This window comes from Myxine glutinosa, chromosome 8, assembly GCF_964187855.1.
Source record: "Myxine glutinosa chromosome 8, kmMyxGlut1.1, whole genome shotgun sequence".
Lineage (NCBI taxonomy): Eukaryota > Metazoa > Chordata > Myxini > Myxiniformes > Myxinidae > Myxine > Myxine glutinosa.
The window spans coordinates 74,878,710-74,901,626 of NC_136268.1; positions in this window are offsets into that span (position 1 = coordinate 74,878,710).

A 22,917-nucleotide genomic window follows, 5' to 3' on the forward strand; every position below is an offset into this window, starting at 1 on the left:
GGAATGTTGGAGCATGAGGATGCCATTTTGCTCATCATGTCTGCACTACACCAACCCAAGTATCATCACCCATCCACACACAAGCCTCACAACCCTCTATATCCAATGTATCCAGGTACCTCTATATCCAATCCATCCTCTATATCCAATGTATCACAACCCTCTATATCCAATGTATCCAGGTACCTCTATATCCAATGTATCACAATCCTCTATATCCAATGTATCACAACCCTCTATATCCAATGTATCACAACCCTCTATATCCAATGTATCCAGGTACCTCTATATCCAATCCATCCTCTATATCCAATGTATCACAACCCTCTATATCCAATGTATCCAGGTATCTACAATTCCTACAATAAGTATTCACAGCCCTTGACTTTTTTCACATTATGTTGTGTTACAGCCTGAATTTAAAATGCATTCAATTGAGTTTGTTTTTTTTGTCACTGATTTACAGATAATAGCCCATAATATCAAAGTGGATTTTATTTTAGAAATTTTTACAACATATTAAAAAATGAAAAGGTGAAATGTCTTGAGTCAATGAGTATTCAACCCCTTTGCTACGACACTCCAAATTGAGCTCAGGTGCATCCAATTTCCTTTGATCACCCTTGAGATGTCTCTACAACTTGATTAGAGTCCACCTGTGGACAATTCACTTGATTGGGCATGATTTAGAAAGAAACACACCTTTCTGTATAATGTCGCACATTTGAGTGTGCATGTCAGAGCAGAAACTGTACCATGAAGTCCAAGGAACTGTCTGTATAACTTGTCTATATATAGATAGAATTGTGAGGAGGCACAGATCTGGGGAAGGGAATAAAACAATTTCTAGAGTGGTGCAGGTTCCCAAGAGCACAGTGAGCTCTATAATTAGGAAATGGAAAGAATATGGAACTACCCAGACTCTTACTAGAGCTGTCCGTCTGACAAAAGTGAACAACCAGACAAGAAGGACCTTGGTCAGGGAGGTTACCAAGAACCGAAATATAATGAAATGGAAAACCAAATACTGCATTGGAGTCATCAGAAGGAACCAAAAGTAAAGAGCAAAGATGGAGTCATCAGGAGGAACCTGGATAGGATTCAGGTTTGAGATGCTACTCCTCTACTCTCAAACCCATCTAGGTGCAGCCAAGTGATCCTTCCAGAACATTTTCTGCAAGAATTCAATTCTCCTAAGACAGGTAGATAAAGAAAGAGAGAAATGAAGAAGAAGCAAGAATAAGAATACCCTCAAATGCTGAAGTCCTCACCTGCTCCCCTTTGTATCTGGTTTGAATCTGGTATTTTGGAGCCATAGCGATAACAATATATTATTTATTTTTTATTTTTGAGTGCAAGAGGAGAACACTTAAGATAAAGAAAGCACAACGAGGCACGCAGATTCAGAGCAGAGACAGAATTTGCAATTTGCATTCTCACTCATTAAGGCCTTAGCAAGAAGGCCAGACGCACAGTGACATTAATTCCACAATACACCACAACAAGGTACAGTTAAACAAGGACAATTTAATAAAATCACAACCAACTAGAAAAGCACTCGGTGGAGCGCATACCTCTGCCAGCCTGAACAGTTTGTTTTGTATCCCAATGATAGGCCGAATCTGTCCTTCCCTGTCACACATCCAACCTCTGCACCAAGTTTAGTCCAAATCCGTCCACAATTTTTAGAGATGTCCTGCTAGGTATCGTTTTTGGCCCGATCTCCCAATGGTGAAGATTCACTTAAAAAATTATACTAGCCGGATCCGAATCCGGATCTTCACCAAAATCTAATCATTTCGTCCTCATCCACAACGTTTTGAGATATGTTGTTCACAGACAGACAAACAAATAGACAGACAGACAAACAGACAGACAGGGGTGAAAACATAACCTCCATCCACCTTTGGTGGCGGAGGTTACAACACAGTGACTACAAGATAACAGAAAGACATGACGGATGTGGTCCTTAAATCTTCACTTCGATTAATTGGAAGAAAGCACTGCACGAGCCAACGGGTACGAATGTGGAAGTTAAGTCTGTCCCAAAAAAGTTTCTGAAGTCTGTCTCCCAGAGACTTTAAAGGAGAACAGCTTACCTCTTCTCTAAGACATTCACCTGTTGTCTCTGCCTTGGGATTGGCATCCATAACAGTCTTTATTTTTACTTCTCCCTTGTCTGTAGCTGGATATTCCTCCAGACATAGCATTGTGGGCTGTCTCCATCTCCACGTATAGGCTTGAGCCAGGTTTATCTGAGCATTGCCAATTGGTGCTGGAAATAGGGATCCTGGAATCTCTTTCATTTGCCTAGCTCAAATTAAATATTGCTTTAGAGCTAGAGGTAAGGCTAATAAATTTGAATTGTTATTAAATTTGGTTAGCAATTTGAATTGTATTAGATCAGTGACTGGCCTTCAATCCTTGGATTTGAATGTTGTCCTACAAGCTTAAACTGTCCTGACTGCTGGCCTCTGGTGCTGGGTTTTCACTACAAATGAATCTCGAATGAACCAGAATAATGAATTCCATCCATTGCATGCTCCACGTCTCAGTGCTTTTCACTAGAGATACATTACGGGAGGAAATGAGCAGCCAATAAAAGTCTGCTTGCAAACTCCCGAGGGATGCAGGTCCTTGGAACTTCAGCTTTGTTTTGAACGTCATGAGGTTTTGCATATTACTTGTTTTGTTGTTTTTCCAGGCCAGAGCCAACTAATAACAATACTGATTATAGTTTGCTGGTAGATACAGCATTATATAGTGTGTAAAATGATGCCACACTTTCCCTTTTTATTGAAACTATTCATCTTTTCTAATGAAATTTCTTTGCAAATTGCACGGTGCAATTGCATCAAATTCGCTTTTATCACATGCTGAGATAGCTATGCCCCACTTCCCTGGCCTTTTCAACACCAACAGTGCCCCGGCCACGGTTGATGCTACCCTACGCCCACATCGATGGGTTGGTTGACATAGCGAAAGTCGTTTTGGAACGTTTCTGGCCAAGGTCTTCACGAAAGTTCGTCATAAGGTGGAAAATATCTACCCTATAAAACACTGTATGTGTGTGTGTGTGTGTGTGTGTGTGTGTGTGTGTGTGCGTGCGTGCGTGCGTGCGTGCGTGTGTGTATGTGTGTGTCCCTTCATAAGGCTCGGGTGGTGCTTAGGCATACGGCTAAGGTGGTGGTGCTAACCCATTTTAAAGGCTTTGAGTGGTGCTTTAGGAGGGATTTGAGTTTGGGGAGTTTAAGGGGCAATCTTTGAACATGACTGTGTATCAACCGGTTAAAAGACCTCAAAGACTCTGAGGACCCAAAAGACCCCAAGGACCCAGAAGACCAAATTGACCCCAAACACCCAAAATACCCTGTAGACTGTGAAAGACACAAAAGATCATAAAGACCCCAAGGACGCAAAAGACCCCAATGACTCAGAAGATCCAAAATACCCCGAAGACCCAAAAGACACAAAAGACCCTGTAGACCAAATGGACACCAAACACCCAAAACACCCTAAATACTATTAAAGACCCAAAAGACCATGACGACTGAAAAGACCCTGAAGAACCAATGGACTCCAAAGACCCAAAATATCCCAAAGACCCAATGGACCCCAAACACCCAAAATACCTGGAAGACCCAAAAGACCCAGAGGATTCAAAAGACCCAAACAATCCCGAGGACCCAAATGACCCAGAGGACCCAAAATACCCCAAGGACCCAGAAGACCCCAAGGATTCCAAAGACCCAAAATGCCCCAAAGACCCAAAAGACCCTGAAGACCCAATGGGCCCCAAACACTTAAAATACCCTGAAGATCCCGACAACATTGAAGACTGTTAAAGACCCAAAATACTCCAAAAACCCGAAAAGGCCCCAAATCTTTAAAGACCCAAAAGACCACGAAGACTCTAAAGACCCAAAGACCTTTAAACACCCCAAAAACACATAAACACCCCAAAGACCCAAAATACCCTTAAATACCCTGAAGACCCAAAGACCCTGAAGACCCAAATTACCCAGATGACTTAATAGACCGACAAGTCCCCAAAAACCCAAAATACCCCAAAGACACCAATACCCTTAAAGATCCAAAAGACCATGAAGACCCAAAATTTCCCAAAGACCCATAAAGACCCCGAATACTCAAAAGACCCTGATGACCCAAAAGACCCTGATGACCCAAAAGACTCGACTGTTAAAGACCCAAACGATTACGAAGACCCAAAATACTCCAAAGACCCCAAATATCCCCAAAGACCTTTAAATACCCTGAAGACCAAAAAGATCAAAAAGACCCTGAAGACCAAACGGACCCAAAGAACAGTAAAGACCGAAAAGAGCCCAAAGACCCAAAATATCCCAGTTACTGAAAGGATTGAAAAGACCCTTAAAGACCAAGAAGACCACCCCAAAAACCCTGAAGACCAAAAAGATCGAAAAGACCCAAAATACCCTGTAGACCCTTAAAGACACAAAAAACCCCGAAGACTGAAAATATAGAAAAGACCCAGAAGACTGAAAAGTCCCCGGAGCGCCTTAAAGACCCTGAGGACCCAGTGGACCCCAAATTACCCCTAAGACACAAAATACCCCGAAGACCCTTAAATACCTCAAAGATCCAGATCGGGGACCCAAAATACTCGAATGACTCAAAAGACCCAGAGGACCCAAAAGACTCAAATGACCCAAAAGACACCGATGAACCAGAAGACGCTGAAGACACAAAAGACCCCAAGGACCCAAATTACCCAGAGGACACAAAAGACCCCAAGGACACAAAAGACCCCAAGGACACAAAAGACCCCAAGGACACAAAAGACCCCAATGACTCCGAAGACTCAAAAGAAGAGTAATTATGGCTCTTACATTGGAATTGTAGATGGTGGCTTGTAAACTGAGCCTCAAGTTCGGTGTACAGAAGCGGTCTTTTTTATTATTACAATAAATACAAGGCACAGGGAGGTGAAATTTGCTGCACGTGATGTGCAATGTGCGCAGAGTAAAACGAGTGTTCATTTACGTCTGTAGGATGTCTATAAGCCTATAAGATATATGTCTATAAGATAATGTATATAAGCACCCCTGACACTCGGCCCAGAATTCAGACTTTGGCATGCTCACGTGCCTGTACCGTCAAAAATGGTTCCAACCCGTAATTTCTGACCAGCTTTATACTAGTTTGTAATATTAGATCAGGGTGCCGCCGCCAATATGCCTTCACTTCATGAAAGTTGATCATAAGGTGGCAGGCATTTCTAAAATTAGTTCAGGGTGCCACCAATACGCCTCAACTTCACGAAAGACTCGGTGGCATCTTTGTATCCATCAACTAATGCTGGCAGGTGGGACACCCACTCCCAGAGGGAATGCCACACACATTGGTGCCTCGCCCAGCCTGCGAAACACCAGAATGGCAGTTGATAACCTGAGCTGAGATTGGAATCCAGGCCACTCAGCGAAGGTGATGAGTGTGCAAAAGGTGTGTTCAATAGAGAGAACAGAAAAACCAACAATGGTGCAACCAAATAATTCCGTTTGCAGCACATAACAGCTGGTTGCTCTAGGTATATGAGATTGAGGATATCTTTCCAGGGTTGGAGTACACATTGGACTACCCTTTTCAAGAGGAAACTAAACGACTAATTGGAAGATAAACAGCACAATCAATGTGATGATGAACCAGGATTAAGGGGAGTATTTGAGATATGTGCCTTTAAAACACGAGTATTACTGATACAATTGCTCTCTACACAACCACCCCAGGTACCTGCAGATGTTCCAGCAGAGCTGGGAATGGGGAATGATGAATCTTCATTCAATTCAACTTCCTCGCCTGCTGGGTAGGAGTGTGACACGGTTGTCTCACCGTCGGTGCTCGTTATCCATGTGGACTCGGTGTCCTTAGTCGAGCTGTCATTGCGTCTACCCTCCAGTGAGTCCACTCGGCTACCTCCGCATCCCATCGCCAATTCGATCGACCCCTTCGTTCTCTTCGCTCGTTGCTGCGCCGTTGCTACACAACCGGAGAGTGCAGGGAAGGACCAACAGACGGGGTGGGTCTAAAACATCGGGGTTCGTGTAGAAGGATGAAGGGGAGAGGCCGGGTCGTCTTCTCCATCTAGTGGAAAGGTGGTTAACCCTTCATCGGAAAAAAGGAGGGCGTGTATTAAATACCACTATATACTTGTGCTCCAACGAAGGGTTAATGTCCGAAACGTCACCTTTTTCTTGCTTCCCGTGGTGGTTAACATTCCTCAAACAACTGCCACCACTCTCACCTGGGTAATACAGGTCAAGTATGTACATGCTCACGGCACGATGTAGCAATTTACTAATTGAAAATTCGAAATACAAACCTCTAAAGTTGTATATTGATTGGATGTTTTTAATATTAATCTGCAATGATTAGTTAGTTCGTCCATCCGTATGCGGGGTCTTGCAATTGTATGTGTGTCACCTCCATATGCGGGTTTCAGAAGGTGGAACGGAGTCCTCCCAGGTATCGAGGTATCCACCCCCGGTTCAGTAAGAGGTGTCATCATTCATGGACCAAGCTGTGAGGTTTTCTTGTTCTCAAAGTTTTGTTCCATTGGCTCTTTTCAGGATCGTTTACCGAGCCCCAGACAGCTTCCAATAATTGCAGTTTATTTGTCGTAATATTCCCAGTGATGGTTTTTAAGATCCCTGTAAGGTTCTTCATCATTCCCATTGCTCCAATTATTACTGGTACAATTTCGGCGCTCTTCAGCTTCCAGGATTTTTCCACTTATTCTTGAGGTCTTGGTATTTGGTCATTTTCTTGATTTCTGCATTATTTAGGCTAAAATCACTGGGTACTAACACCACAATTAGCAATGTGGTATTTTCTTTTTTTATACCCAAGTACTATATCCTGTCGCAATGCTTTGTTTTCTAGGTTCACACTTTATGAGATCATCAGGTCATACGTGAGCATTACTTCCCTGTTTTCAGTGATTGCTTTTCGTACATGTTTCCACAACTTTTCTGGAACTGGTATATTGAGACTTTTGCAGATGTGCCAGTGGATTACTCTACATACCTTGTTGTACCTTTGGGGGTATAACTGCTCTGACATGAGTTTTTCTTTACATCCAGACAGGAGGTGACTCGTACTTTCTCTTGCAGAACCTACACTTGTCCGATTGACTCAGACCTGCCATTTTCTTCAAGCCATTGGTGAAGTGTCCTTAGTCTTTGGAATTTATAAAGACTCATTCTCCATCCCAGTTGAGATGACCACTTCTTAGCCATTCCAATGAGCCTTCTTTGTCCATGCCCAATCTGTCCAAATCTTTTTTGTTTTATATCATCCTGCTCTTTTATTGTTCTCCCAGTTGTCGGTGTGCCGGGCATCCGAGTTAACGCCGAGGAGATACCTGTACTATGGTTAATGTATATATGTCGATTTTTTTTTCTATTGGCTTTTTGCAATCGACGAGACTGCATTAGTTGTTGTTTCGGTTAGATGCGTGACATCTTCCATTTTCACCTGTCTTTGGAATTCTTTTGCTGGGTGGGTTCGCGATACCTTTTATGGTTTGTTATCTTTGTGGTTGTTTACAAATTGTATTCGGTAGTCTGTTGAGCTTTTCCCGTACTCAGCTAATCCTACAGTCGTCACTCTGTGCAGTTGGTGAGGTTCCATCAGGCTGCCACGTATTTCTCATCTCGGCAGGTACGTTCTGCACTGATTTTTGTAGAACATTTTGTGGAGAGTGAGGAGTTTCCTTGTTTTGATATATAGTTTATTGATTTCCACTTGTGGCTCGTTTACTATTCCACAGCTCTATTGAAATACTAGTACTGCTTGTTGGCTGATAGCTTTGATTTTCTTCTTTGGGAAGAGGTATGTTTTCAGGATCAGCTTCGTTCTGCACAGGTATTCTTTGGTGATTGTTTTGTGCATTTGTTTGTGACATATTTGGTGGCCCTCTTCTACTCTGACGCATGTTTATGATGATTCATTGTCTAACTCCTGTATTGTTGTATTTGTGTCGTTTATTATATTCCCTATTTTTGTTGGTCTATCTTGTACGAATCTGCACTTGGCACAATTATCTAGACCAAATTTAATTTGAATGTCGTCGGAATACCGTTTCACTAATTTCACTTGTTCTACCAATCTTTCATCGTTTGGTGCAAAGGGTTTTAGATCACCCATGTACAGTAGATGTGTCACCTACCCTGTCTCTGGCGTTCTCCTATTTGGTGTTAGGGTGTATCAATGAGGTTGGTCTAGGTCGGACACATCCCATGGTGTAGTATTTTGATCAAAATATTGCGGCTTGTAGGATAGCCAAGAAGTATGCACCCTTGCATCTAAGGCCAAAGCTGTCTAGCCTGGGTTTGAATCTTGGCCCAGGTACAAACGGTCATCCTGGTGTTTTGCATGCAGGGCGATACATCAATGTGTGTGCCCTCACTTGAATGGAGGTAAAATTGGGCGTTTCGTCTGTTAGCATCAGTTAGTGGATGATCGAGATCCCATTGTGTCTTTTGTGAAAGCTATGAGGAACGGTTGAAGGAGACAGCACTTTTAGATTTGAAAGGGGTGATTATGAGGGGATCCGATAGAGATGTTGAAAATAATTAAGGGTGTGGACAAGATAGGTGCAGTGGAGTTTATCCAAAGAGTGGGTAAAGCTTGAGGGTAAAGAAGACGAGAGTTAGAACAGTGGAGAGGGGTTAATGCATAGAATGGTCTCCCCAGAAAGGTTGTGGCAGTGGAGATGGTGGATATATTTCAATTTGAATTGGATACGTACCTGGATGCATTGGAGACAGTGGAGTATGAGGATATTGGTAGGACCTGTATGTAGCTTGTGGGTGGATTTTTTTTTTTTTTTTGGATACAAGATCGAGGCTCGTGTAAGAGCTAACATTGCTGATTACCTTCGCAAAAGCGGAAGGTTATGTTTTGATCGCTGTGTATTTATTTGTATGTCTGTGTGTGTGTGTGTGTGTGTATGTTATTCGCATAACTCAAAAAGTATTCAACCGATTCGCATGAAATTTGGTGGGATGATAGGTTATTATCCGGGAACCATTTGATTAGATTTTGGAATCGATCGGGTCAAAGGTCAAGGTCAAGGTCATGAAAAGGTCAAAATCGTCTTTTTACCATAGCGCGGTCAATTTGTGTCCAATTTGTATGAAACTAATGCCAAAATGCTTTGCTACACAGATCTTGTAGTCTTTTATTTTGGCAACAAAAGTAGCTGCGGCGAAGGTATGCGCTCTACCGAGTGCCCGTTCTAGTTGATAATGGGATTGGGGCAGTGCAGGCATGATGACACGAATAACCTCTTCCTGCACCAAAGTTCCTTGTGTGTATCATTGTGTGAGTTATTACCAGCACCGTGAACAAATAAATGTCATAATATACAGGGGCACTGCATCAGCTGCACAATGACGTTCCCATGAATGATGCAAACCAGCAGCTAAGTGCTGCATATGAAACTAGAACGGGCACTCGGTAGAGCGCATACCTTCGCCGCAGCTACTGTTCTGTACTCGGCATGGGAGTGTAGGGAACAGAACAACAAAAATACGATTTTGACCTTTTCGTGACCTTGACCTTGACCTTTGACCCGATTGCTCCCAAAATCTAATCAAATGTGTCCCGTATAATAACCAATCATCCCACCAAATTTCATGCAATTCGGTTGAATACTTTTTGAGTTATGCGAATAACATACACACACACAGACATACAAATAAATACACAGCGATCAAAACATAACCTTCCGCTTTTGCGAAGGTAATGATGATGTAATCATTAAACAAGTCACAGATACAGCTAGAACGGCATTCGATAGAGCACATACCTCCCCCAGACTGAACAGTTAATTTTTTTTCCCCACTGATAGGCCAGATCTGCATCCGTATCTAACCGGCTTGTTCTTATCATATACCCAACTCATCCACCAAGTTTCGTCCGAATCCGTCCACACCTTTTTGAAATATCGTGCGAAATATCACTTTTGGCCCTATCTCTCAACGGTAAAGAATCACTTTTAAAAACTAGAACGCCACTCAGTAGAGCGCATACTCCCGCCGTGGGTCAAGTTGGAATAGTACGATTTCACAAAAGTTTGAGGGAGTAGTTCAGTGAAAAGACAAGACAACACAAGACAGACACTGCACAGATATATATTTAGAATATATATAGAAGATAATGCTAAAAAAAACAAGGCAATTTCACTTACATTTTCAGATTCAGCGTTCGATTCTATATAAGTGAGTGTATTTTGAGGCATGTGTGACTTCAAATAAAATTGTAAGCCGGGAAAAACCTACGTTTCATTCCTTAGGGATACAACATGTAAAACTGGCCCAAACGTCAAAACAAAACTCGCCCATTTTAAGTCATACAAGCTAATGCGACCACTCATTCTTCTGGGAAGAATCCCGTGCACGTGCTTGTCACACTTATAACTCAACTAAGTCTTTATAAGTTCATCAAATACTGACACCGCGATTGACATTCGCTGAGGTAAATGTTGATATCTCTTCTGAGGTTAAAAAAAAAAAAAAAAAGAAGTTTTCAAGCATTATACGTTTTAAAGTTTTAAAGCAAAACAGTTCTCTTCACCCTCTCTTTTGCTCAAGGTCAACTGCCATCTGCTTGGAAATCAGCCAACATCACCGCTTTGCACAAAAAAGGTGCAAAAACAGATCCCAGCAACTACAGACCAATCAGCCTGCTCCCAATTATCAGCAAAGTCATGGAATCCATCATTGCTTCGGATATGAAATCTTTCCTCTTCTCCAATGGCTTGATCTCTGATCATCAATTTGGTTTCAGACCAGGTCACTCTACTCTGGACATGCTGCTTCTGCTGTCTCAACAATGGATGTAGGTCCTCAATGCCAAACAGGAAATTAGAGCAGTCTCCCTTGACATATCACGTGCCTTCGATACAGTCTGGCACCCCGCTCTGCTCACCAAACTCTCCTCTTTTGGTATCCATGGAAATCTCCACGCATGGCTGGCGGACCTCCTCTCTAGTCATAGTCAACGTGTGGCCCTGAATGGGTTTCTCTCATCTCCTCTTCCTGTTCAGGCTGGAGTTCCCCAAGGCAGTGTTCTGGGCCCTGTGCTTTTTCTGGTCTTCATCAATGATCTCTCTGACTCTCTTGAAAATCCTCTCTATCTCTTTGCTGATGACTCCACTCTCTGCCGCTCCATTCCTCATCCCTCAGATCGGCAGTCTGCAGCCTCCTCACTCTCTGCAGACCTGGACAAAATCACAGACTGGGCAAACAAGTGGAACATGTCTTTCAATCCTGACAAATCTCACACTCTTACGATGTCTCTCCGAAAAGACCGACTGGACAACCCTCCCATCTACTTTCTGAATAATCCTCTCCAAGAAGTTCTGTCACTCAAGCTTTTGGGTCTCACTATCTGCCATGATCTTTCTTGGGAAAACCACATTTCCAAGTTGGCCTCCAAAGCCAGTCGCCGACTGGGCATCCTCCGTCGTGCGAAGTCCTTCCTTGGCACACTTGAGCTCCTCACCACATACAAGGCTTTCATCCGCAGCTCAATGGAGTACTGCTCTCCCCTCTGGGCTGGTGCTCCTGCCTCACACCTAGCTCGTCTTCACGCTGTTGAAACCAAAGCATTCAGAATCATTGGAATCTCCCGCGACGACGCTATCTCTGAGGGCCTTTCACTTAATCACCGCAGGCAGGTTGGTGGTCTTTCCGTCTTCTACCGACTCCTCTCCGGCCTTGCTCCCCCAGCTCTCTCTGGGCTCTGTCCCCCAAATATTCCTGCAGGTCGCACAATATCTGCCTGCAACCCTCTTATGGTTAAACTGCCAAAATCAAGACTCTCTGCTCACCTTCACTACTTCATTTCTCTTTTCTCCCGCCTCTGGAACAAACTCCCTCACTCTCTTCAATCCCACTCCTCCCTCCAGGTCTTTAAAACGGCTGTTCACCACCATCTCTTATCTTCCCCAATCCACAACCTTGATCTTTTCTACCCCCGCTAATTTCACCCCAATTCCACTTTTTTGAGGTGACTTTTGACCTCTTTCCTGGAAGTCCTTGGTGTCCTTGCGTTTTATACATATCCTGCCTCCCCCCAGGCCCTCTCCCTCCAAAAACATCTCCCGATGTCCCTGCTCTCAAATGTTGTGTTTGTGTGCTTCCTCCCCTTCTCTCCCCATCTTGTCGACCGCTCCCCTTTTTATATACTTTGTTTGCTTGTTTGTTTGATTTGTTTGTTTGATAAATGTTAGCCCTTTCACAAGCCTCGACTCTGTATACAAAAAAGAAAAAAGAGAAAAAAAAGACTGAAACAAATAGTTTTGAGATAAATAATCATCAAACTTACTTGAACCTAGCCGATAGTTTCTTGTTGTGTAAATTTAAATTCAATAAGGCTGGGAATAACACTAATGTTACACTCGTAAATGATTTCTTCTGGAAAATGTTTGATAGTATTCGTTTGTATATTGGAACGCAAGAAGTGGAAGCAGCTAATTATGTCTCTGCTACATCTGAAATGATGAAATTCACGCTATATTCCTTTAGTGATAGAATGGGTAATGGGTCTGCCGAAGGCTTTATTCTTGATATGGCAACGGGAAAAGACGGTGACCCTGGTTATAGTCAAAGGAAGGCAATGTATAACAATGAAACAAAAACTGAGAATAGTTTGACCGTGGCCATATCTCTTAAGGGGATATTGGGATTTTGTGATTATGATAAAGTTCTGTATGGACTTAAAATTAGACTTCAACTACAAAGGAATACTAATGAAAACATTGGTTTTTGGGGTTGCTAATGCTCTCGGTCCTAACAATAAATTTGTTATTAATGATCTGTATTGGTATATCAGCAAATATACTCCTAGTCTTAAAACGGAAGAGATGTTGAATAGAAGACTTAACTCAAAGACCCCACTAAATGTATCATACCTTAAAAGAAGATGTCAACACATTACAATGGAGAAATCCACTTACACGTGGAATTTGGTTGTTCTCGAAGGAAAACCTTGGTACCTGTGGCTCATTTTTAAGAAACCCGATGGAGATACTGCTACTGATAAGAATAACGCATTATGTGATAATGCTAAGGTAAAACAAATTTGGGTTTCTCTGGACGGTACATTTTACTCTCGAGATAGATTGGGAATATTAATTGGGAAAATAATGATTATGCCAAAACCTACAAGTCTTACCAAAAGGTGTGTGAAAGCAACGGTGATATGGATCCCATTTTGGATATGATTGTGTTTAAAAATCTATATACAATCTACGCGATTGACCTGAGTGCTCAAAAGGAAACTGTAAGGTCTAATAGAGTAGACACTTCCCTATACATTGAAAGGGAGGAAGGTAACGAACTTGATGCATATTGTTTGCTCTTTGAAGAAACAGAACTACAGATTAATACAGATAATGGTGTTGTGACTAATATCACATAAGTAATAAATAGAAAAAATCTTTTCTAAATAAATGAGTAAAGTACCAACTGATGTATATATTAATCAAACAAATCGCGATAAGCTTTCGTCTTGTATTCAAAATAAAAAACCTTATACAATTAATGTTCGTACAATTCAAAGAAAGGGTGATATGAGAATTAGTGTTTTGGTTACAAAAATGCAGGAGGAAAAACTAAATAGTGACTGTTCACTTAGTTTTAAAATGTCAAAACCTATGTTGAAAAAATATTCACTAAAGGAAATAAACGGAGGATTTCTTCCACTTCTAGCCCTAATCCCCCTTATTTGCTGGTGCTGTAGGTGTTGCAGGGGTGGTGACAGGTGGTATTTCAGCAGCGGTAAAAGCCGCCAACGAAAGGAAAGCTCAACTAGCAGCCCAAAAAGAATTTGGAAAGACATAACAAGGTGTTGGAGAAAGAAGTTAGTGGAAGTGGTGTAATTGTAGATTTTACTGAAAGGCTTGAAAGTCTACCTGATAGGGCGAGATCGTTAGTCGGAGATATGCTTTCTTCTATCGCACAGGCTGGCATAAAACTAACTAAAAGGGGTAATGGATTATATCTTTCTCCTAAATAAAAAGAAAATTTATTTTGGAAAATAAAATGGAGGAGTGGTTTAAACATTTTGGAAAGGATACAACGTCAAATATAGAGCTCGGTAAATATTGTAAACAGCGAAACCTCAATAACATAAGTATTTGTATGAGGGATGAATTACCAAAGTTGCCTAAAAATACAAAGAATATTGTTGCGGTGGTTCAAATCCCCACTCCTGACAACAATTTGTTGCAGGGGCCAGGTTCAAAACCCCCTTCTTGCACAACAATTTTGTTGTGCGATTCCCCTCCGTTTAATACCGGAGAATCACGAAAACCTTCAAGGTGCACGGATCAAGGTGCACGCATGGGCCGAAGAACCGCGTGATCAAACCCTCACTTTCCCACACCTTATGGGTGCCGAGCGGATTTGCACGGTGTGGAAAGCGGCGTTACCCCCACGAGATTTATGGACCTGAGTCTAGCCAAATTCGGTCACGGATGATGCTAGGCCAATGGAGAAAAGACGTACCGAACAGGTTGGAAAGTAACAACAAAATGTACAGCCTTTTATTTAGAAGGCACAGAGAAACAGAGATGAAGATACAGCTTACCAATTCTTACTTAATAATAACCCCACTGGCGCCTTGACACTCTGACACACTCACACTCAGGGAATAACACTCTGGTTAAGGGCGTACCGATGTACGTGCTGGAATTGCCTCGCTGGTGACCATGTGGTCTGGTGTGCGCAGCTCGCGGCTCGATGAGGTCAGGTCTGAAGGACGAACTCCAGCGCATGTTGAGCTAGATTCAGCGCAGGTGGGATGAGCTGCCACGCAGGCAAACAACTTCAGCTCAGGTGAGTCGTGTCGAAAGCCAACACTTGCAGGTCAGCCGGATGGCGCAGAGGCAATTGGTGTCGACGAAGAATAAAGGCCAAAACACGTGTCGTTGGAGCTAAAACAAGAGAGTCCAGAGCAGGGTGTCATCCACGTGGCGAAATCCAAGGCAAGAGAGTCGTGTCGTCCATGAGGCAAAATCCAAGGCAAAGATCGATCAGAGCAGGAGGTCGTCCAGTGGCGAAAATCCCAGGCAAAGAGAGAACAGAGCAGGAGGTCGTCGACGTGGCGAAATCCCAGGCAAATAGAGAACAGAGCAGGAGGTCGTCGACGTGGCGAAATCCCAGGCAAAGAGAGAACAGAGCAGGAGGTCGTCCTGTGGCGAAATCCCAAGCAAAGAGAGAACAAAGCAGGAGGTCGTCGACGTGGCGAAATCCCAGGCAAAGAGAGAACAGAACAGAGCAGGAGGTTGTCGACATGGCGAAATCCCAGGCAAAGAGAATCGTGTCGTCCACGAGGCAGAGAGATGAAATTGTCATCTGCGTGGGCTTTTACCAGATTCGCCCACGCATGCAAAAAATGTTCCACAGCCTCCCATTGGCTGAGCCTTGTCGCATCATGGCGACGGATTCCCGGCTCGCCATTGGTCACCTGGGCCGTGCTTTTGGCCACGCCTTCCTGCTCATTTAAAATGGCTTCCCTTAACCAACGAGGGTTTGAAATCCTGTCTAACTTCAAAGCATATTTGTTTTGATTACTACACAATGGAAAAGGGCTAATCTTTACATTCAATAGAAAATAAATAACTATTGCAGGCTACATGTTGTCGTGCAATTTAACTATAGGGGGTTTGCTTTTATGGCACAACCGCAACAATATTATAATGAATTTAGAAGATAATAGTGGGAATGGATCTCATTGGACTTGCATTCATAATAGTCGAGATAAATATTATTTTGATAGCTATGGACTTCCGCCGCCTCTTGAAGTAATTAACTTCCTACTGAAGGGGAAGAGTATTTGTCAAACGATTCAAGTCCAAGAAGTAAATTCTAAATGTTGTGGTCAATTATGTTTATACGTATTATTCCACCTCAACAATAATGAAAATTTTTCTGATATTATTTTTACTCTTATTTAAAATGGCTTTCGTTGGAAAAGACGGTTCTATCTTTAGGGGATCTCAAGAGATGACTGTTGATTTAACAAATTATTATACAAAGGCACAGGTTGAACGACAGAAATATGATATAACTAAAAATCTTAATATGAAAAATAGTTATAAATTAATCAATTATCCGAGTCCCATGGGTAACAATGACTTGGTGAGATTAGATGTATTAAAATATATATCCTAAGAGAAAACAGCACGTTTTGATAAACAAGTAGAATTTACAGTCACAACACCCGGTTCTTCAGATCATACCCCTTTTCACATTAAATTTAACGTGCCACTTACAATCAAACTTTATAAAGAGGTGGATATTGTTAATATGTTAATTGATCAATGGGGGTATGATATGCCTGATTTAGGGTATAATTCGTTCTTTTCAATAAACTTGGAAGAACTACAAGATTTTATTTGGTCCCATAAAGAAGAATATTACCCCCTTGGTGACCATAATGCGGTATGTGGAAACACAATTAGTAACCAGCTAATACATGGGTTAGGAAGTAAAAAACATTATATGATAGCATAGCGATGGTTTGTATGACAGAGTCAAGACAATCATATAACTATACAAACTCAGGGAATACAAACAGATTTGGTGGTGGGAAGATGGAATGGTATTACCTGTCATAGTATTAATCTCATGTATATTTCAAAAACATAAATAGTTATTAATTTGAAATTATTTAATTTCAAATTAGTTTTACCAATTCTATGTATTCACTCCTCATCCCTTGCTGCCCTTACCACCTTTCTATTGTTGCCTCTACCTCCTCCTCTTCCTTTGTTGACCTTGTTATCCTTGCCCTTGCTTCCTTTGCTACCATTGCTGCTATCTCTGCTTCATTTGCTGCCTTTGTTAACCTTGCTAACCTTGTTTCCTCCTTTACCCTTGCCAACCCTTCCCCTACTCCCTCCACTACTACATCTGCTATCCTTGCTGTCATTTCCTTCTCATGCTCTATTTTCACCTCTTCCCACTTCTCCTCTTCTTCTCTCTTCTTCTCTTCCTCTGCTTCCCTCTTCTCCTCTTCTTCTGCTTCCCTTATTACCTGAGCTTTCTTTGTTTCCTCCTCCTTTATCTTCTTCAAGGCCTCCTTCATCTTCTCCAACTCATCCTTCATCTTCTTCCATTCCTCCCTGTCCTTTTCCTCCTTCTCCCTTTCCTCCTTCTCCCTCTCCTCCTTCTCCCCCTCTCCTCCTTCTCCCCCTCTCCTCCTTCTCCCTCTCCTCCTTCTCCTCCTTCTGTCTTCTTCCTCATCTCTTTTAACCTTCCTCATCTTCCTCATCTCTTTTAACCCTTAGGGCATCTCCACAGAGTACATTATACATATATTCATCTGGATTTTGAGCTATTCTTGTATTTATAATTATTTTTCTCACAATAGGGTACCAATAGGATTTGTTAACATTTTCGAAAAGGCTTTTATATTTCATAACTTTGAGAAGTTCATTTTTATTTAATATTTTAAGTAGATCTCTATTTATTTGTGGGTTTCACAATATCGGTATATGGCCAATCCTTAATTACAAACTTTCCTTGTTTATGTTCCAATTCATAAGGAATTAAAAATTTTACTCCATTTTCATGCGAGTATCCTTGAATACAAAAATTAAAATTTTCCTGAAGTAGTTTTCTTGCCATTTTAATATAACATCAATTATTTTTCAAGAACATTATCCGCTGAGTTTTGTCTTTTGTAATTCCTGTGAATAAAATGCCCCCAAGATTTCTTCTCCATGTAAATCATATAACTTATAAGTCCAAGGTACTGTATTCACCACATCAACGATTTTAAAAACTTCATTAGTCCATCTCTTTGTATAACCCTTCTCAACATGGCGTTTCTACCTGTATATTCTAACAATATCGTCAACTTTGAACTTTGGTTTTCTCAAATTAATCTCCTTTTCATATTTTAATGTTGTAACCGTTTGTGCTGGTTTTTCTTCAGTAGATGAATGTACCGCATTGTTGTAATTGTCAAAAATATCCTGAATTTCCGATACCCATTGTTGAGAACTGACTTGTGTGAATTTTTTATGCAGCCTCTCTTTCAAAGTACGATTAAAACGCTCAATGACAACTGCTTTTTCTTCATTAAATGTACTGTATAATGTAATGCCATGCACTTTCAGATATTTCATAAACATGCTGTTGTAGAACTCCGTCCCCTCGTCGGTCCACAGCTTCTTTGGTTTCCTTTTACTTTTATTAAATATCTGTTGGAAGGCTAACATCAGAGTATTACCCTTCTTGTTTTTCAGGGGAACAACCCAAGCGAATCTACTTCTCAAATCAATAACAGTTAAAGCATACTTGTGCCCTTTATCATTATTTAGTTCAATTAAATCAGCAGACCAATGAGAATATCAGAGCCGTCTCCCTTGACATATCACGTGCCTTCGATACGATCTGGCACCCAGCTCTGCTCACCAAACTCTCCTCCTATGGTATCCATGGAAATCTCCATGCATGGCTTGCGGACTTCCTCTCTGGTCGTAGACAACGTGTGGCCCTGAATGGATTTCTCTCATCTCCCCTTCCTGTTCAGGCTGGAGTTCCCCAAGGCAGTGTTCTGGGCCCTGTGCTTTTTCTGGTCTTTATCAATGATCTCTCCGACTCTCTGGAAAATCCTCTCTATCTCTTTGCTGATGACTCCACTCTCTGCCGCTCCATTCCTCTTCCCTCAAATCGGCAGTCTGCAGCCTCCTCACTCTCTGAAGACCTGGACAAAATCACAGACTGGTCAAACAAGTGGAACATGTCTTTCAATCCTGACAAATCTCACGCTCTTACTATGTCTATCCGAAAAGATCGACTGGACAACCCTCCCATCTACTTTCTCAACAATCCTCTCCAAGAAGTTCTGTTGCTCAAGCTTTTGGGTCTCACTATCTGCCATGATCTTTCTTGGGAAAACCACATTTCCAAGCTGGCCTCCAAAGCCAGTCGCCGACTGGGCATCCTCCATCGTGCGAAGTCCTTCCTCGGCACACCTGAGCTCCTCACCACATACAAGGCTTTCATCAGCAGCTCAATGGAATACTGTTCTCCCCTATGGGCCGGTGCTCCTGCCTCACACCTAGCTCGGCTTCACGCTGTTGAAACCAAAGCTTTCAGAATCATTGGAATCTCCCGTGATGAAGCTATCTCCGAGGGCCTTTCACTCACTCACCGCAGACAGGTAGGTGGTCTTTCTGTCTTCTACCGACTCCTCTCCGGCCTTGCTTCCCCAGCTCTCTCTGTGTTTTGTCCCCCAAATATTTCTACAGGTTGCACAAGATCTCCCAGCAACCCTCTGATGGTTAAACTGCCGAAATCTCGGCTCTCTGCTCACCTTCACTCTTTCATTCCTGTTTTCTCCCGCCTCTGGAACAAACTCCCACACTCCCTTCAATCCCACTCCTCCCTCCAGGTCTTTAAAACAGCTGTTCACCACCATCTCTTATCTTTCCCCATCCAAAACCTTGATCTTTTCTACCCCCACTAATTCACCCCAGATCCACCTTGTTTGAAATTCCAACTTCTTTCCTGGAAGTCCTGGCAGTGTCCATATGTTTTATACCTCTCCCACCCCACCCCCCCCCCTTCCCATGCCTCCCCCCCAAAGCCCTCTCCCTCCCACAGATCTCTCGATGTCCCTGCTCTCAGATGTTGTGTTTGTGTTCCTCCCCCTCTCGCCCCATCTTGTCTACCGCTCCCCATGTTATATGTTTTATGTGTCGGTTTGTCTTTCTGTGTGATTGATGTTAGCTCTTTCACGAGCCTCGATCTTGTATACAAAAAAAAACAAAAACACCAGATGTAATCAACGGCTTTAGAATAAACCTTCCATATCAATCAAGTCAATCAAGAATAAACCTTAGTAGCAATCCTGCTGATAAATATTGCTTTAGGTTCCTTTGGTGTAAAACATAATTTTCTTTATCATATAATGTAGTAAGTAATTTTTATGTTGATTTACATTTTATATTGACTTACCTTTTATATTAAATGATCGTTGATAATCTCTCAGCCATTCTTCTTTCGGACATTCTTTAGTAGGGGCATATGGTAGATCTTTATGTTTATTATGAAGTTCTTCAGGATATTTTAAATCAACCTCAAAATAATATCCAACTTTCGAATCATCCAATTCTTTTTGTGAGGATGTAATAATGTTTTGTAAAACCCCCTCATAAACTTTCTCTTCAACCCATTTGAACCCTCCATAAGATAAAGCTTGAGACATAGCCCACCCATTCAAATTATTAGCATCATGATACATCAGGTAAGAACTATCTTTCGTGTCATCATAATTAGGAAGATACTTATTATTGGCTTTAGCATATCTCTTAGAACATACTTGTGATATTCCTCCTCTTTTAGCCTCTTCTATCATCAAAAGCATATCTACATCGGTGATTAACTCTAACTTCTGTTTTGTCATTTTTAGCATAGCACTCCAAGCCAACCCAGGAGCGGTGTTGTAGTGAACGGGGTCTAACCCGTATGATTGTTTATTAAGGCAGACTGTTCTAAAAGTTTCAAAGACGTCAGCCAGTAGTAAGACATCAGTTTTAAAATAGAAATCATGATACTCTCCAAGGTTCTTTATGTTAAACGTTTTCCAAATATTTTGTGCGTGAGCATAGTCTTTATCAGTTATATGGCATTTATTTAACTCGTTATAGAAATATTCTTTTTGGGGAAGTTGTGTCTCCTTAAATCTCACAAATGAATCCATGTAATCATACGGGTATATCCCCTTTTGTGTTAAGAGTTCACGTTCGTTTTGATTTGATACATACTCTGAAAGACATGGAAAGTTTTAAATATTTGATGCTAAGGTAGATAATGGACTTGCCATAAATTTAAATGAATCAAGAAACCTGATGCGAGCTGTAATATGCTTTGTCAAAATTATTTTTGAATGACTTAATGTTATGGTTGAAGGAACTGTTTTTGTGAATGAAATGTACTGTGTTCAAAAAGTATCCGACCTTTATTTTTCGTGCGTAAAAAAAAAGAAGCTAGGGAGGCGTTGATTGGTGCACGTATGTAGGCGATCCTAATGCGCACGCGTGAATTTTTTCCCACCTGCAGAAGCTGTCATTCGACGGCAGACCGCCGATGAGTGAAGACATGTAAGTGAGCGCCGTCGGATTTTCGTTTTTGACAAAATGACGGAAAAACTTGAACAACGCTACTGCATCAAATTTTGTGTAAAGCTTGGCGATTCCCAAGTGGAAACGATCCGCAAGATTCAACACCGTTCATTCCATTATGAAGGAGGATTTGGGCTTCAGGAGAATCTCAGCGAAGTTCGTACCAAAGCTGCTAACGATTGAGCAGAAGCAACTCCGTTTGGGGATCGCACAGGACATGCTGGAGACTGTGAACAGCGATCCCAGCTTCCTCAACACAGTGATCACTGGCGATGAGTCCTGGGTTTATGGGTACGACCCAGAAACCAAGTTGCAGTCATCACAATGGAAGCATCCAACATCCCCGAGGCCAAAAAAGTAAGGCAGGTCCGCAGCAATGTCAAAGTCATGCTGACCGTCTTCTTCGACTCCAGAGAAGACATCATGCGGAATGCGATGGACCAGCTGCGCGCCATCCCAAAAGAGGCGTTCCAGCGCTGCTTCTGACAGTGGCAGAACCATTGGGAGAAGTGTGTGGCAGCCCAAGGGGACGACTTTGAACGAGATTATTATAAAAAATTTTTTTATCTGGATGCGAGTATCTTTTATGAACAAAGGTCGGATACTTTTTGAACACACTATGTAGTTCTGATCTGTGTTAGGAATTGTTGAAATATCCCCGGGCATCTTTGAGAGTTCATTAATAAATAGATGCGTATCATAATGGGAGTTATTGTGAAGCAAGACGGGGATGAAGTTCGGGCGTTTATAATTAAGATTACACGCATTATGAGCCGGACCTCTATATTTACCGGTGAGATGACAATGATCTCTAACCTTTACATTCGTTGGATCATCCACCAAATCAATTTTCTTATCACAAATATGACAGATGCTATTTGATTGCTCTAATTCTGTTTCTTCTTCTTTTGTTAGAGGATTCATCGGTTTATTGGTTTGTTCCATTAATCAACGTTAAGAGAGCACAGTCCGTTTCTAATCGTTTTATAAACTCATAAGCCACGTCTTGCCCCCTATAAATTTCTAGTTTGTTGTATTCATCGCCAACGGATGATTTAATATAATCACAGAAACCACAAGGAGTATGTTTTTGATATTTATTCGTGGATGATTCGTTTGGATTTGAAGAAGCGTTATCCATCTTTTCAGGAATACATTCAAAGTCGGCATATATCATGAATGGATGGACTATAGTTTTATTGAAATCTTTGAATGATATGTTTGAACCTTCTGCCGGCATATTTATTACAGTGTCTTTATGTATGACAACAACAACAACATGCATTTTAAAGGCCATTTTCCCTACTAGAGCGGGGGTTAGCCTTGCGGTCCCCATGACAATCTTCTCCATTTTGCCCGATTTTCTGCATTTCTCCTTGTTAACCCCCTTACCCGCATTTCTTCTTCCACCATCTTTAGCCAAGTCTTTCTCGGTCTTCCCCGTCCTCTACTTCCTTCTACATTCATTTCCATCACTCTTCTCAACCAGTCACTTTCATCCTTCCTCAACACATGTCCAAACCATCTCAACCTGTTCCTCTTCACAGCATCAATCACAGGCTCTATTCCCATCATCTTTCGCAATTCATCATTTGTCTTCCTCTCTCTCAACGATACTCCGCACATCCATCGAACCATTCGCATTTCCACCCTTTCCAACCTTCGTTGCTGCTCTACGTTCATTACCCATGTCTCGCTCCCATAAATCATAACACTTCTCACACATG